At 45.1% G+C, this 15,586-nt stretch overlaps 1 pseudogene; it reads right to left on the bottom strand.

The window, feature by feature from the left end:
- Nucleotides 1–5,621: 5,621 nt before the first annotated feature.
- LOC125928178 (39S ribosomal protein L42, mitochondrial-like) lies at nt 5,622–6,333 on the bottom strand (annotated as a pseudogene).
- Nucleotides 6,334–15,586: the final 9,253 nt, after the last annotated feature.

Below are 15,586 nucleotides of genomic sequence, written 5' to 3'. Positions count from 1 at the left end.
AAGCAAATGGAAATTCTAGAACGCAAAAATAAAATATCTGAAATAAAAAAATCCACCAGACGGGCTTAATAGCAGAATGGAGACGATCGGAGAAAGTCCGTGAACTTGAAGATACATCAATAGAAGTTATCCGATTTGAGAAACACAAGGACGACATACTTTTAAAAACATGGGCAGAGCCTCAGAGACCTGTGAGACGATCTTTTCTTTTTTGTAATGTTTATTTTTGAGAGAGTACGTGTGCACAAGCAGGGGAGGGTCGGAGAGGGAGGGAGACAGAGGATCTGAGCCCGACGCGCGTCTCCAGCCCACGAACCGTGAGCTCATGACGGAGCTGAAATCAAGAGTTGGATGCTTAACCAACTGAGCCACCCAGGCATCCCTCTTGAGGTTTTCTGGACACCTTATCATGTCATCTGCAAATAGAGGTAGTTTTAACTGTTCCATTCCAGTGTGGATGACTTTGTGTTTCCTCCACAATTGCCCTGCCCAGAACTTTCGATACAGCGTTGAATGCAAGTGGTGAGAACAGACGTCTTTGTCTTGTCCTAGCCTTTCACCATCACGTGTGATATTAAGCTGTGCCTTTTCTCAGGCTGAGAGAGTTTTCCTCCGTTCCGAGTGTGTTTGGGGATTTTTATCATAAAAGCGGTTATTGAGTTTTGTCAAATGCTTTTTCTGCATCTCTTGAGGTGATCACATGGGGTTTGTAGACAATCTTTTAAATGGAAAACAGAGTTTAGGATACTATGTGGTTTGCATGCAAATATTAACTTTCTCTTTCGTAAAAAACCTGACAAGTTGGTCGCTTACGTTAGCAGTATAAAATAGAGGCAAAAGCTAATGGCTTTTCAGCAAAATGCTGTCTATGCAACAATCGTATCAGAAATACTTAGTCATTGCATGCGCTGAACCGTGAAAGAAAATTCACCAACTGTGTTGTTTTCCACGTGGCACCTGGCCTTCGGTAACCAGAAATAAGCATTTCCCGAGGCGCCTGGGTGGCTCAGTCGGTTGAGTGTCCAACTTCGGCTCAGGTCATGATCTCACGGTTAGTCGGTTTGTGGGTTCGAGCTTCACATCAGGCTCTGTGCCGACAGCTCGGAGCCTGGAGCCTGAATCGGATTCTGTGTCTCCCTCTCTCTCTGCCCCTCCCCTGCTCATGCTCTGTCTCTGTCTCAAAAATAAATGTAAAAACATCAAAAAAACAAAATAAGAGGAGGGGTGCCTGGGTGGCTCAGTGGGTTAAGCAACTGACTTCAGCTCAGGTCACGATCTCACAGTTTGTGGATTCGAGCCCCGCATCAGGCTCCGCGCTGACGGCTTGGAGCCTGGAGCCTGCTTCGGATTCTGTGTCTCCCTCTCTCTCTGCCCCGCCCCTGCTCACTCTCTGTCTCTCTCTCAAAATAAATAAACATTTAAAAAAAAGCATTAAGTACCTGGGATTTATGCTGGAATTGATTTGGAAGTCAAACACACAAGTCTCCTTTTAAAAAGAATGCTTTGTGGTCACAATTACTTCAAAACGTGACTACATTAAAATAATCTGACATATCATGCTTTAGCAATTACGGAAGTGTGATTTTTGACACATGGCGATTTTAGAAGTTAGGCAAATCTAGAATGCTAAAAGATGGCAACAACTGTTCCTCTGTTTAAGTCTGGGGCGCTGCAAAATGTAAGTAATAGTTTTCTTTTTTAAAGTTTATTTATTACTTTTCAGAGAGAAAGAGAGCGCAGGGGAGAGGCACAGAGAGAGAGAGAGGGAAAGAGAGAATCCCAAGCAGGCCCCACACTGTCAGTGCAGAGGCCAGCTCGGGGCTTAGACTCACAAAACCATGAGATCACGACCTGAGCCAAAACCAGGAGTTAGATGCTCAACCGACTGGGCCACCCAGGGGCCCCGTAATAGTTTTCTATGAACATAATCAGCCTGTGATACGACACTCTAAATCACAAAGACTTATGGAAATACATATCTAAAGAAGGCAATTCTTGGGGCGCCTGGGTGGCTCAGTCGGTTAAGCATCCAACTTCAGCTCAGGTCGTGATCTCGCCGTCCGTGAGTCCGAGCCCCGCGTCGGGCTCTGGGCTGACGGCTCGGAGCCTGGAGCCCGCTTCGGATTCTGTGTCTCCTTCTCTCTGCCCCTCCCCAGCTTGTGCTCTGTCTGTCTCTGTCTCAAAGATAAAAAAACACTTAAAAAAAAAAAAAAAAAAACATTAAAAAAAAAAAAAAGAAGCTCAAACTTGCCAAACACAAATTAAAGTGAATTTTTCAAGTGTTGGTAAGTCTTCCATAAACAGGGAAGCCCTCAATGTAGATGATATACATAGTTCTCTCTCTTTTTTTTTTTTTTTTTTTTTTTTTGAACCAATGTAACCTATTCCAGTTCGAATACCACTGGCTTATTTTTCCTGCTTTTCTGTGCTGGCTTGTACTGCCCATAGAATGTTGAACACACATGGCAAAAGTAAGCACGCTTTTCTTGTCTCTAATTTTAAATTTTGGTTTTTTTAAATGTTCATCTTTTGAGACAGAGAGACAGAGCACGAGCAGGGGAGGAGCAGAGAGAAAGGGAGACACAGAATCTGAATCAGGCTCCAGGCTCCGAGCCGTCAGCACAGAGCCCGACGCGGGGCTCGAACCCACGAGCCGTGAGATCTTGACCTAGGTCGAAGTTGGACACTGAACCGACTGAGCCACCTAGGCGCCCCTCTAATGTATTCATTTTTGTGCATCCAGTTGGATTCTGTTGGCTGAGAGGTTTTGATGATACCTACACGCATAATTCGGAAGAAGGTGGCCCTCTCCCTTTATCCCGCAGTCAGTCCTTGCTTTGTTTTGGATTGAGCTCATACTAACCTCATAGAATCTGTGTGTACTGTTCCTTTTTCTTTTTCTCTATTTCCAAAAGAGTATGTATTATGCATTGGTGCAATTCCTTGAACGTTTAGCAGAAGTCATCCATAAAGCTGTTATGAGTGTTGCATTTCAGGAAGATTTAAAATGCCATTCAAGAAAAAGACCGTTAAATAGAAACAATCCCTCTCTTTAAAGTCTCCCATCGAAGGGCGCCTGGGTGGCTCAGTCGGTTGAGCATCCGACTCTTGATTTCGGCTCAGGTCATGATCTCACAGCTCGGTTCGTAAGACCGAGCCCCGTGTCGGGCTCTGTGCCGACAGCACAGATCCTGCGTGGGATTCTCTGTCTCTCCTCTGTCTGCTCCTCCCCCACTCACACATGTGCACACACGCTCTCTCTCTCCCTCTCAAAATAAATAAATTAATGTTTTTTAAAAAAAACCCACTTCGACTGCTAGGTGAAGCATATGTTGGAAACCGGCGAACAGTGAAACTTTAGGCAGGGAAGTCAATAGGAGACACTCATGATAATCCATGAGAAACACAGTGGGGGCTTATGCCAAGATGGTGGCAGTAGACAGTAGGATAAAGAGAAATGTATGATACTGTCATTTGTTGTTGCTGTGCTCACCCAGTCAGGTATCACACATAATTAATGGAAAATCTGGACGTTTATCATCAAAGGCAGATATTGAATGAAGAATTACAAAGCACATGAGGTGCCTGGCTGGCTCAGTCAGAAAAGCATGTGACTCTTAAGCTTGAGGTCGTGAGTTCAAGCCCCATGTTGGGTGTAGAGATGACTAAAAATAAATAAGTAAACTTAAACCAAACACCACGATGGAATACCACTTCGTACCCACGCTAGGATGACTATCATTTAAAGGACAGGCACTAAGAAGCACTGGGGAGGTTGTAGAGAAAAACGGACCCTTCATACGCTGCTGGTTGGAAGGTTACATGGTGCAGCCAGCTTGGAAAAGAGCTGGCAGTTTCTCAGAGTGAACTGAAAAGATGTCTCCGCAAAATCTTGGACACCAATGTTCACAGCAGTATTATTCATAATAGCCCCAAAGTGGAAATAACCCAAATATCCATCAACCGGTGAAGAGATAAACAGGTGGTATACCCAGACACGTGGAATATTATTCGACGATGAAAAGGAATAAAGTACTCATGTTCGCTGCAACATGTACTCGCCTCGAGAACATACTAAGTGAGAGAACACAGTCACAAAAGGCCGTACGTTACGTGACTCCAATTACATGAAATGTGCAGAGTAGGCAAATCCATAGACAAAGAAAGGAGGGAGGGAGGCGCAAGAGGGAGGGAGAACGCTAATGGGTAAGGAATTTTTTCGATGGGAGGGCACGAAAACGATCTAAAATTAGATCCTGCTAATGGCTGTACAACCTGTTAACATATTAAAAATCACTGGATTACATACATTAAATGGATGAATTAGATCGTATGTGAATTATCTCAATAAAGCCCCTTAAAAATTATTTTGGTTTTTTGAAAATTTATTTAAGTAATCCCTACACCCAACATGGGGCGCAAACTCGCGACACCGAGATCAAGAGTCACGTGCTCCACTGACTGAGCCAGTCAGGGGCCCCTAAAATTTTTTTAATAAAATACCAATTTCTTTGATGATTTTCCATGTCACCTTGAGTCCCTTTTGATGATTTGCATTTTTAAATGTTTTTTTAAAGTTTACTTATTTTGAAAGAGAGAGAGAGAGGGCTTGGGCAGGGGAGGGACAGAGAAAGAGGGAGAGAGAGGGTCTGAAGCAGGCTCCACACTGTCAGCACAGAGCCAGACGAGGGGCTCAAACTCATGAACCATGAGATCATCACCTGAGCTGAATCCAAGAGGCTAATAATGCTTAACCAACTGAGCCATCCATGCGCCCCTAATTTGCATTTGTCTAGGAAACTCACCATTTTGGCCTAAGCTTTCTTTTTTTTTTTTTTTATGTTTTATTTATTTTGAGAGACAGAGACAGAGACAGAGTGGGAGTGAGGGAGGGGCAGAGAGAGAGACACAGACTCTGAAGCAGGCTCCAGGCTCTGAGCTGTCAGCCCAGAGCTCAATGCAGGGCTCGAACCCATGAACCGTGAGATTATGACCTAAGCCAAAGTCAGATGTTTAACCAACTGAGCCACCCAGGCACCCCTAAGATTTCTAATTATTATTAGAAAAGGATGGATAGTTTAAATCTCTGCTCTCAGTCCCCTTTATCATTTCTAAAAGTGTTAACTTGTGCCTCGTATTTTTCTGGTAATTTTGCCACAGGTGTTTGTTTGTTTGTTTGTTTGTTTTGACATATCTCCCTTACTGCTTATCTGTTTGGTGCTTCTTTAATTGCTGCCCTTCTATTTTCTCTGTATTCACTCTGGTTTTCTTTTACTAAGTCTCTGAGGTTATTAGTTCACTGTTTCTTATTTAAATATATCTTATTCTCGGGGCGCCTGGTGGCTCAGCTGGTTAAGTGTCCAAATCTTGATTTTGGTTCAGGTCATGGTCTCATGGTTCGTGGGTTTGAGCCCCACATTGGGCTCTGCACTGGCAGCAAGGACCCTGCTTGGGATTCTCGCCCCCTCTGTCTCTCTCTGTCTCTCTCTGTCTCTCTCTCTCTCTGCCCCTGCCCTGCACATGCACACACACTCTCTCTCAAAATAAATAAACATTAAGAAAAAAATATATATCTTACTCTCAAATACATATATTTATGGTTATACATATTTTTTAATATATAAAAAGACATTTTATTATTGTTTTGCTATCTAACAGTGAATATACTCAATTGCATTTTCTCAAATGGCAAATAAGACCCAAGATAACATCTCTTTGATCCCTGAAAACCTCAATATCATCTGTCTTTGGGAGGATCCAGCTTCCTATGACGTCTACGATACTGTCCACGAGGATACCAACGGTGCTTAGTAGTAAAGAACATTTTGCTAAGTTGTTCTATCATAGGTCCTTGCTCAAAGGGTTCATTTTTTTCTTCTAGTCTGGTTTTCAGCACTTGATCATGTGTTTCTTCATTATTATGCACAGGATCTGGCCGTGGGACAGGTTTTGTTTGTTCATACGGAGCGTCCACAGAAGGGCATACTGTCGTCCTGCCATCAGATGTCAAAGCAAGCTCTACTTTGCAGTCATAGTCGTCTGGAAGAGGCAAATACGTAGATTTATGGCAAACACAATATAAAGCTCCGTTTTGAATTGGAAATAAAATGTTTCCGGGTAGTTCTGTCTGATATCACCCGTTCTACTGCCGCTAATACCATGGTGACTCAAGATGCTTATCCCGTGGTGTGAAAGAAGACGACCTGGAGAAACTGCTTTTAAAATCTGCTTCCAGGCGTACCTATTTTCATCCCTGACATACGCTCACTGCGAGCTCACCATCTTACCTCCTATGGCTATGTATTTTTAACGCACTCCCAATAGCCACGGCATACGGTTTTTACATTTAGTGTCTGTGTGTCTTAGCTTCTGGCGGCTGCTGTAACAAATGGCCAAAAACTTGATGGCTTAAAACAACAGAATTTTTTTCTCACTGTTGTTCTCAACAGAACATCCAAAATCAGTATCTCTCTTTTGACATTTTCTACTTGATGAGTGACTATCATACTTTCCTTTCATCCTTTATGTGTTCCTTTAGTTCTTTGAACATATTTGTCATTGCTTTGTCAGTACTAAGTCCAGCATCTGGGCCCCCCCTCCAACTCAAGTTCCTAGTTACTGCTTTTCTCCCTGTGTTTGGGCTATTCTCCTGTTTCTCTGCACATCACTCACACAGAGTTAGTGTGTCAGCTCTGCCGTGTATTTGCTGTATGATCTAGAGCAAGTGACTTTATCTCTCTGAGCCTTATTTTCCCCGAATGTGAGCTAGAAACTCCTCTGTGGGGAGGATTAAATGAGATCTGTCTTGTAATTTTCTGTCGAAGATGGGACAGTTTAAATTTTTTTTTTTTTAACGTTTATTTATTTTTGAGACAGAGAGAGACACAGCATGAACGGGGGAGGGGCAGAGAGAGAGGGAGACACAGAATCGGAAGCAGGCTCCAGGCTCCGAGCTGTCAGCCCAGAGCCCGACGCGGGGCTCGAACTCACGGACCGTGAGATCGTGACCTGAGCTGAAGTCGGAGGCTCAACCGACTGAGCCACCCAGGCGCCCCATGATGGGACATTTTAGATAATGTATTTCAGGCTTTCGTCACTATTGTCTGGTTGGTCATTTGGTGACTTGCCTGGACTAGTTCTGTATGTTTTGTCTTCCCCGCAGTGTGGGACAACCAAAGCCTCTGTTCAGTTTGCTTGCTTGTTTTAGTTCTTATTTTTGTTTTTAAACCAGCCTTCCTAGGGACCACTCCTGGCTCAGCACAGCTTAGTGGCCAGTCATTAGTTGGTCAGAAGTTTTCCTTAAATACCTTGAAGGAGAGCCTTCTTTCTGCCCTTTGCCAACTGGACCTTAGAGTGTGGGCTGGGGAACACAAAAGTCAGGCAGGCTACAAGTCTGACTTGGATTTTACTTTCTGCCTCATAGGCCCTCATGGTCAGCCAGGGATCCAGGGTTGAGTCCCCTCCTACATGTACACGCAGCTCTTAGTGTGTGTGTGCTTCTAGATCCCCAGGAATACGCTGGTGCTTCCCAAAGTCCCCCATGGCTATCTTGTGCCCCAGATCTTCTCAAAATTTTGGCTGGTCGCTTGCTTGTCCCAAATGGCACTGAAGCCTTAGGTGGCCATGACACTGGCGTTCCCCCAATGCTTTGCCACTAATTGATATTATTTTCAACATCACCTCTCAATTATGAATTTTTTTTTTGCAGAGCTCCGAAATCAGGTCAGCCCCTCCAGCAGCAGTAAGGCAGCCAATTCTCGTGGCTACCATGTCCTGGCCTTTGGAGTTGGGGGAAGGGAAACGGGAGTCACCTGGTAGTAAAATGTCACAGAAGCCATTGTTATTACTGAGGCTCTCAAGTGTTTTGTTGAATTGCCTTTCAATTTGCTGTCTGCCTTTGGTTAACTTCCAGAGTACTGAAATGGTTGTTTTTGATAATTTTACCCGTTCTTACCGTTGCTTTTTTGAGCCAAGACCTTTGCCAAGATCTTGCTTCCGTCACTTGCCCTCATTCCTCACTCCTTTGTATGAGTACAAGTTTCTTCTTCCTGAAGTACATCATTAGCAATTCTTCCTGAAAGGATCTGGGAGAGACAAAATGCTTTTTTATACCTTTTTCTGAATTTTATTACTGTGGGAATCTACATGGACCTATTTTTCATTGTTTAGGATTCACAGTGGTCCTCATTTCTTGAGAATCATGGCTCAACAATTCCAGCAAATCCTTAGCCATTCTATCTTGGGCTATTACCTCTACCTCATCTCTCTGAACTATACTCTTTCTGGAAACTCTATTAGATAGATGTTGAATATTCTGGTTCTATTGTCTGTGTCTTCTAACTTCTTTTTCTTTTTTTTTTTTTTTTTAATTAAAAAAATTTTTTTTAGTGTTTATTTAGTCTTGAGTCAGAGAGAGACAGAGCATGAATGGGGGAGGGTCAGAGAGAGAGAGGGAGACACAGAATCCGAAGCAGGCTCCAGGCTCCGAGCTGTCAGCACAGAGCCCGATGTGGGGCTCAACCCCATGAACCGTGAAATCATGACCTGAGCCGAAGTTGGACGCTTAACCGACTGAGCCACCCAGGTGCCCCTCCTAACTTCTTTTTCATACTTCTTTCATCATTTCAGCTCTCTGTACTTGTTGAAATCTCGTATTACAGTTCTCTGATCCTCTCTTCTACGGTGTTCAGTCGGCTGTTCAATCCATGTTTTGAGGGCTTTATTATGATCTTTGTTTTAATTACTACATTTTTCATTTTTAGAAACTCTACTTGGTTCTTTGTCATATACAAAGGATTTTTTTTTAATAAAGATTTTATTTTTAAGTAATCTCTATACCCAACGTGGGTCTAGAGCTCACAACCCGGAGACCAAGAGTCATGTGCCCATCAACCGAGCCAGCCAGACACCCCTCCACGGAGTTTTAGGGTGTTTATTTTCTTATAGTTTGGATTTTTTATTTTACATCTTTAATCATAATCAATATATTGAATTTTATGCTCCCTTTCATTTTATTATATAATCTCAAGATGGGGTGCTCCAGTTATCCTAATTGCTGTACCTTTGAGTCTTATTTTTTAAGTTTTTATTCATTTATTTTGAGAGAGAGGGGGGCGGGGGGAGAGAGCAGGGGCGGGAAAGAGGAGAGAGAGAATCCCAAGCAGGCTCTGCATTGTCATCACAGAGCCCGTTGCCGGACTCAACTTATAAACTGGGAGCTCATCACCTGAGTCGAAATCAGGAGTCAGACACTCAACCAACTGAGCCACCAAGATGCCTCCTTTGAGTCTTACTTGTGGAATATGTATCTCCTCAAGGGCTCTGACATTTCTTAACTGTAAACTCATCATTTGTGTTTGCTTTTTGTTTTAAGAACCCCTTATAGTCTGGGGGCATACCTTTAGGGCTCCTCCCTACCCCATTCTCACTTTTTTCTTCTTCTTCTTCTTCTTCTTCTTCTTCTTCTTCTTCTTCTTCTTCTTCTTCTTCTTCAGGAGCATCTTTGTTTCTGTTGATTTCTTGGCTTGCAAGAAATTACTGAGTAAGAAATTACTGAGCCATTCCTGTGGAGTGATCTGGAATCCCACGCAAGTGTGAAACTAGGTCAGGGGCTTTGAATTCTCAGGCTGAGGCAGACAAATTTGCGTGTCACCCTCCGGTAGACACATTACCTCTAGTTGGTCCTTTAATGGACAGTGGCTTTTCAAGGGTCAACTTTACAGGACTCTTGGGTAAAATTTCCATTTTAGGTGGGTCCGGGCTGCCATATTTAGCCAAAAAAATTTGTTTATGTATATAAACAAATGCATATATCTGTCTGTTCATATACATACATACATACATACATACATACATACATACATGGGCATCCTATATTATTTTTTTCTGGCAACCCTAATCCAGGGTCTCATCTCCTGTCATTCCTGGCTACCAACCTTCACTGACACCTAAGGGAAGACACATTATCAACTGGATGAGGTTTTGGGGTGATGGTGGGGTTTGGAGCTGCCGGCCAAGAAAGAACTCTTGAAGACGTCTTTGGTGCAAAAAGGTGACTTTATTAAAGCACGGAGCTGGGGGACGCCTGGGTGGCTCAGTTGGTTAAGCGTCCAACTTCGGCTCAGGTCATGATCTCATGGTTCGTGAGGTCGAGCCCCACGTTGGGCTCTGTGCTGACAGCTCAGAGCCTGGAGCCTGTTTCGGATTCTGTGTCCACCTCTTTCTCTGCCCCTCCCCAGCTTGCACTCTGTCTTTCTCTTTTTCTCAAAAATATATTAATAAAATAAAATGAAAAAATTAAAGCATGGTACAGGGCCTGTAGGCAGAAAGAGCTGCACTGGGGTTGTGAAGAGGGGCTCCTTATATACTACGGGGCTGGGGAGGGTAAAGTCAAAAGGGAAGTTTCCAAAGAGATTTTCACAGGCTAAAGACTCACAGATTACTGCAGGCTTAGCTATTGTCAGCTAAGGTTTTCGTTCCCTCTTAAGACAATAAGTAGGGAGTTCCTGGACTTTAGGCTATTGATGGGATTGCCTTTTTCTTGTAAACTGGTGGAGACTCTTATCAGTTTAACCATTTGTTTTTTGTCCTTTCCTGTTTTGGGGTAGCCAGGGAGTGTCCAAGGAATATCCTACATGAACCACCTTGAAGGTGGGGGGGGGGGCAGGGTGCTAGCTTGTAGTTTGCTCTCAGCCTGCGGTTATGCTCCCTCATCAAACTCACTGGCTGTCATCTACCCTATTTAGTCCCCTCTTTGTTCCTAGGCTCCTGGGATTTCTCTTCCATGGGGGCTCAGCTGTGCATCTAAAATAAAATTTTAAAATTTTATGGAACATTTCAGAGAATTTCACGAGCAGGGTTTTCCAGTTATCTTAGCCTGCCAAATCAGAGACATATGGAGAGGTTTTTCAGAACAAGCTTTCATAGCCCCTCTTGTCCTGCCAAAATTCTGATACAGCTTGCTAGGGAGTATGGCAAAATCCAAGTAGAGCTGGGGCCAGAAACGGGGTGGAGGTGGAGATCATTGCTGTGTAATCTAAAAACACCACAAGGGCGCCTGGGTGGCTCAGTCGCTTAAGCATCCAACTTCAGCTCAGGTCATGATCTCACAGTTCATGAGTTCAAGCCCCACATCGGGCTCTGCACTGCCCTGACAGTACGGAGCCTGCTTGGGATTCTCTCTCCCTCTCTCTCTGCTCCTCCCTGACTTGTAATTGCTCAATAAAAGGTCATATTCCCTTCCCCTAAAACAGGAAGGAGTCGCTCCCTATGGCCCCATAGCCTGGGCAGACTCACCCCAGTGTGCGGACCACGGGCGTTCCACAGCCCCGGTCCACGGCTCTGAGCGCCTTGATGGAGGTCAAGTGGGAAGCTTGTGGGTTGGCCTAGATTCCATTCTGTGGATGTGGACCCACAAGTGCTGGATGAATGGGCCAGTCAGCCCGGAGGACAGGCCCTAGGGGGTGCCCCGGGGTTCTGTATTAGGCCCCACCTATTTATCTGTTGAGGGCGGGGCACAGAGTTGAGAAGGATTAGGAACACCTTGAGTGACAGTCACGACCGGGACCCCTGTGGTCTCTTCTGCCCCTCCTGCCTCCCCCATCTGTCCTCAGACTCTCAGACTAAGCCTCCTCCAACAGAGCTGCCCACCCCGGGACCTCCAGCTCCCTGTGTCCAAGTCTCCAGCCCAGACACGGACAACCCCTTCCCCAGCATCCTGCCCTCCTTCTGTGATTCCGCCTCCAGAGTGCCTTCCTCACTCACCAGCTGCCCACGCTGGATACCTGGGAGGCGCTTTGGACTCCGCCCTCCCCCTTCTGAATCTGGTTAGTCACCAAGTCTCCTGCATGGAGTCCGCCCCTGGGCACCTCTGCAGTCAGGCCTCCCCACCGCCCTGCCCTCTGGGTTGTCACATCTCCCCACTCCCCCGAGGATGGCGGCCCCTGAACCCGATCAGGGCCTCAGTCTTGCTTTGTCTGCTTCCGACAGTGTTCTGTTTTGCTTCTGTTTTTAAATGGGTCAACGCTCTAAACCAGATTTCTCATGCAAAGAAAGGGTTTTGGATGCTCTTTTTTAAATTCTTTAAAATGCTTATTTATTTTTGAGAGTGAGCGAGCATGAGCGGGGGAGGGGCAGAGAGAGAGGGAGACACAGAATCCGAAGCAGCTCCAGGCTCCGAGCTGTCTGTCGGCACAGAACCCGACGTGGGACTAGAGCTCCCGAACCGGGAGATCATGACCTGAGCCCAAATCAAGAGTCAGACGCTCAACTGACTGAGCCACCCAGGTGCCCATGGATGCTCTTGAGAAGTTCTCTTCTGTTTCCAGGGGGCAGCTGTTCCCTTCAGAGGGGACTCCCGTCTCCCCTGATGATCAGAGACCCCCACCAGGCTGCCCTGCCCCTCGGCACTTGACGCTAAGGCTCCTCTTTCCAGTTCATCACCACCCTCACTGCTCCCAGCTGATATGCCAGCGTTGTTCACGCCATTTGGTGGCTTGCTCGAGTCCTAGACAAAATCAGCTTCCTTAACCTGGCACTCAAGGCCCTTCCTCATGCCACTCAGGCCACCTCTCCAGCCTCACCCCAGTGCTTCTGCAAACCTACACGGACCCCAGAAATCCCGAGCACCCCGGCCTTCCCGGGGCCTTTCTGCACTTCAGCTGGGCTTTTGGTTCTCCTTAGTTCACAAATGGCTGTACACAAAGTGAGTCCAAGGACTATAAAACTGTGCCCCAGTGGGCCATCTTTGAGACTTCCCCCAAACGTTTTATTACGATAAACTTCAAATATTAAGAAAAGTTGAAATAATGGGTTCATGAGCCCCTATGCCCACCATCTATATTCAAAGATTGTTAACATTTGCCCGCGTGTGTATATGGATGGTTGGCTGGATTTGCTGAAACCTTTCAAAACTGATTCCCAAGCATCATAACATTTCACTTCCTGAACACGTTGAATACTTCAACATACATCACCTAAAACCCCGTCCTCTCCAAAACCACAATCCCATTATCAGACTCAAGAAAATGAACAATCACTCCCAGTATGATCTAATATCCAGTTCACAGTTAAGTTTCCTCAATAATCTCAGAAGAGTATTTTACAGCTGTTGTGTTGTGTTGGCCACATTAGTAACCAAGTACCCCATGGCTACTTCCTGTTGGGTCTCTTTATTCTCTGTTGCTCTGAAACATGGCCGCCACCAATCCTTCTCAACCTGACTTAATTAAAAAAAATTTTTTTTAGTTTGTTTGTTTATTTAGAGACCAGGGGAAGGGCAGAGAGAGAGGGAGAATCCCAAGCAGGCTCCGCTCTGTCAGCACAGAGCCCAATGCGGGGCTCAAACCCACGAACCTTGAGATCATGACCTGAGCTGAAGTCAAGAGTCAGATGCTTAACTGACTGAACCACTGAGGTGCCCCCCCTTTTTTTTTAATGTTTATTTATTTTGAGAGAGAGAGAGAGAGAGAGCATGGGAGGGGCAGAGGGAGAGAGAGAAAGAGAATCCCCAGCAGGCTCCACCCTGTCAGCACAGAGCCCCATGGGGGGCTCGAACTCATGAACCAGGAGATCATGACCTGAGCCAAAACCAAGAGTCAGATGCTCAACTAAGACGCCCAGGTACCCCCCAGCACACACTTTTTCATGGACACACACTCCTCTGGTCCCTTGCTTCTTTCCATCCCATAATCTCAGAGATGACATCATTCCCATAGATGAGATGCTTTCTCATCCCATTTCTGCAACTGTTTTTTAAGTAAAATATACATACATGAAAGTGCTCATATCATAAGGGAAAAGCATTGTGCTGCCCTCCGTGCAACCACCATCCTGACCTCTAACATTACAGTTTTGCCTGCTTTTGTACTTCTATAGACAGGACTCAGGGTATTTTGTCTTCTGTGTCTAGTTTCTTTTCCCCTCCTTTACGTCTGTGAAATTCATCCGTGTTGTATAGTTGCAACTGATTCCTCCTCTCTTCTGTGAGCTACTCCATTGAATGAATACGCGACCATTTATCCATTCTACTGTGGATGGGCATCTGGGCAGGTTCCAAGGCTTCATGATAACTAATAGTGCTGCCTTGAATGTTCTACAGACAGGCCCGACTTGGGATTTTTCAATTTTATGATGGTGTGAGAGCAGTGTGCATTCAGTAGACGCGGTACTTGGAATTTAGAACTTGGATCTTTTCCCGGTCTAGCGACGTGTAGGATGGTCCTCTCTCATGACACGGGGAGGTGGCAGCTTCCCATCAACCACGCAATCATGAGGGTGAATGACCGATGTACAGTCAACCCTCCTGTGCCCAGGGAGGCATTCTGCTTCTCACTGTCTGAACAGCGTTCAGGATGTCACAGGAGTCAATGCGTTATTATAAAACAGGCTTTGTGTTAGATGATTTTTGTCCAAGTATGGGCGAATGTAAGTGTTCTGAGCACGTTTAAAGTCCGCTAGGCTAAGCTATGATGTAGGTCAGATACATTACATGCGTTTTCCACTTTAAGTGGAAAACATACAACAGGTTGATCAGGACATAATCCTGTAGTAAGTCAAGGAAGATCTTTGTATAGGTGTTTCGATGAACAAAAGTCTGTTAAGCATTTCTGATTAATCTTAGCTCAGAGTGGATCCCCCATTCCATTTTAGGGCTGCACAGTACACCAGCGTGTGGATGAACCCTAATTTATTATTTTTCTATTTTTTATTTTTTAACATTTATTTATTTTTGAGACAGAGAGAGAGAGAACATGAACAGGGAGGGTCAGAGGAAGAGGGAGACACAGAATCGGAAACAGGCTCCAGGCTCTGAGCTGTCAGCACAGAGCCCGATGCAGGGCTCGAACCCACAGACCGCGAGATCATGACCTGAGCTGAAGTCAGACGCTTAACCGACTGAGCCACCCAGGCGCCCCATGATGAACCCTAATTTAGAGACACTGAAATTGCTTCCAATTCTTTCGCTGAAATAACTGTGTACATATACCATTTCCTACAAACATGAATGTATCTGAATGTTAAATATTAGAGGTGGGGGGGGCGTCTGGGGGCTCAGTCGGTTAAGCGTCGGACCCTTGATTCTGGCTCAGGTCATGATCTCACAGTTCATGAGTTTGAGCCCCACGTTGGGCTCTGTGCTGACAGTACAGAGCCTGCTTGGGATTCTCTCTGTCCCTCCCTTGCACACACTCTCTCTCTCTCTCGCTCAAAAATAAGCAAACGTTAAAAAAAAAATACTAGAGGTGGAATTGTTGTGTCTTAGGGTTCTGTAGAAGGTTTGTTCCATCACTAAAATACAATCTAAAATTACTCTGCTAATCTAATCTTTTCTCCCAGTGGTTCTCAATAGAGGCACCCTTAGTATTTGAGCCAGTCCAAAGAATCAAATTCCCTAGGGACGCCTGGGTGGCTCAGTCAGTTAAGCATCTGACTCTTGGTTTTGGCTCAGGTCATGATCTCATGGTTTGTGAGTTCGAGCTCCATATCGGGAGGCTGCTTGGGATTCTCTCTACCCCTCCCCTGCTTGTGCTCTCTCTGCCTCTCTCAAAATAAATAATTAAACTTTAAATAATTAAAAAAAAAAAAG

Source organism: Panthera uncia, chromosome E3, assembly GCF_023721935.1.
Source record: "Panthera uncia isolate 11264 chromosome E3, Puncia_PCG_1.0, whole genome shotgun sequence".
In the NCBI taxonomy this organism is placed as follows: domain Eukaryota; kingdom Metazoa; phylum Chordata; class Mammalia; order Carnivora; family Felidae; genus Panthera; species Panthera uncia.
The sequence above is the reverse complement of the archived record's forward strand: the minus strand, read 5'-3'. Positions and strand labels throughout refer to the sequence as shown.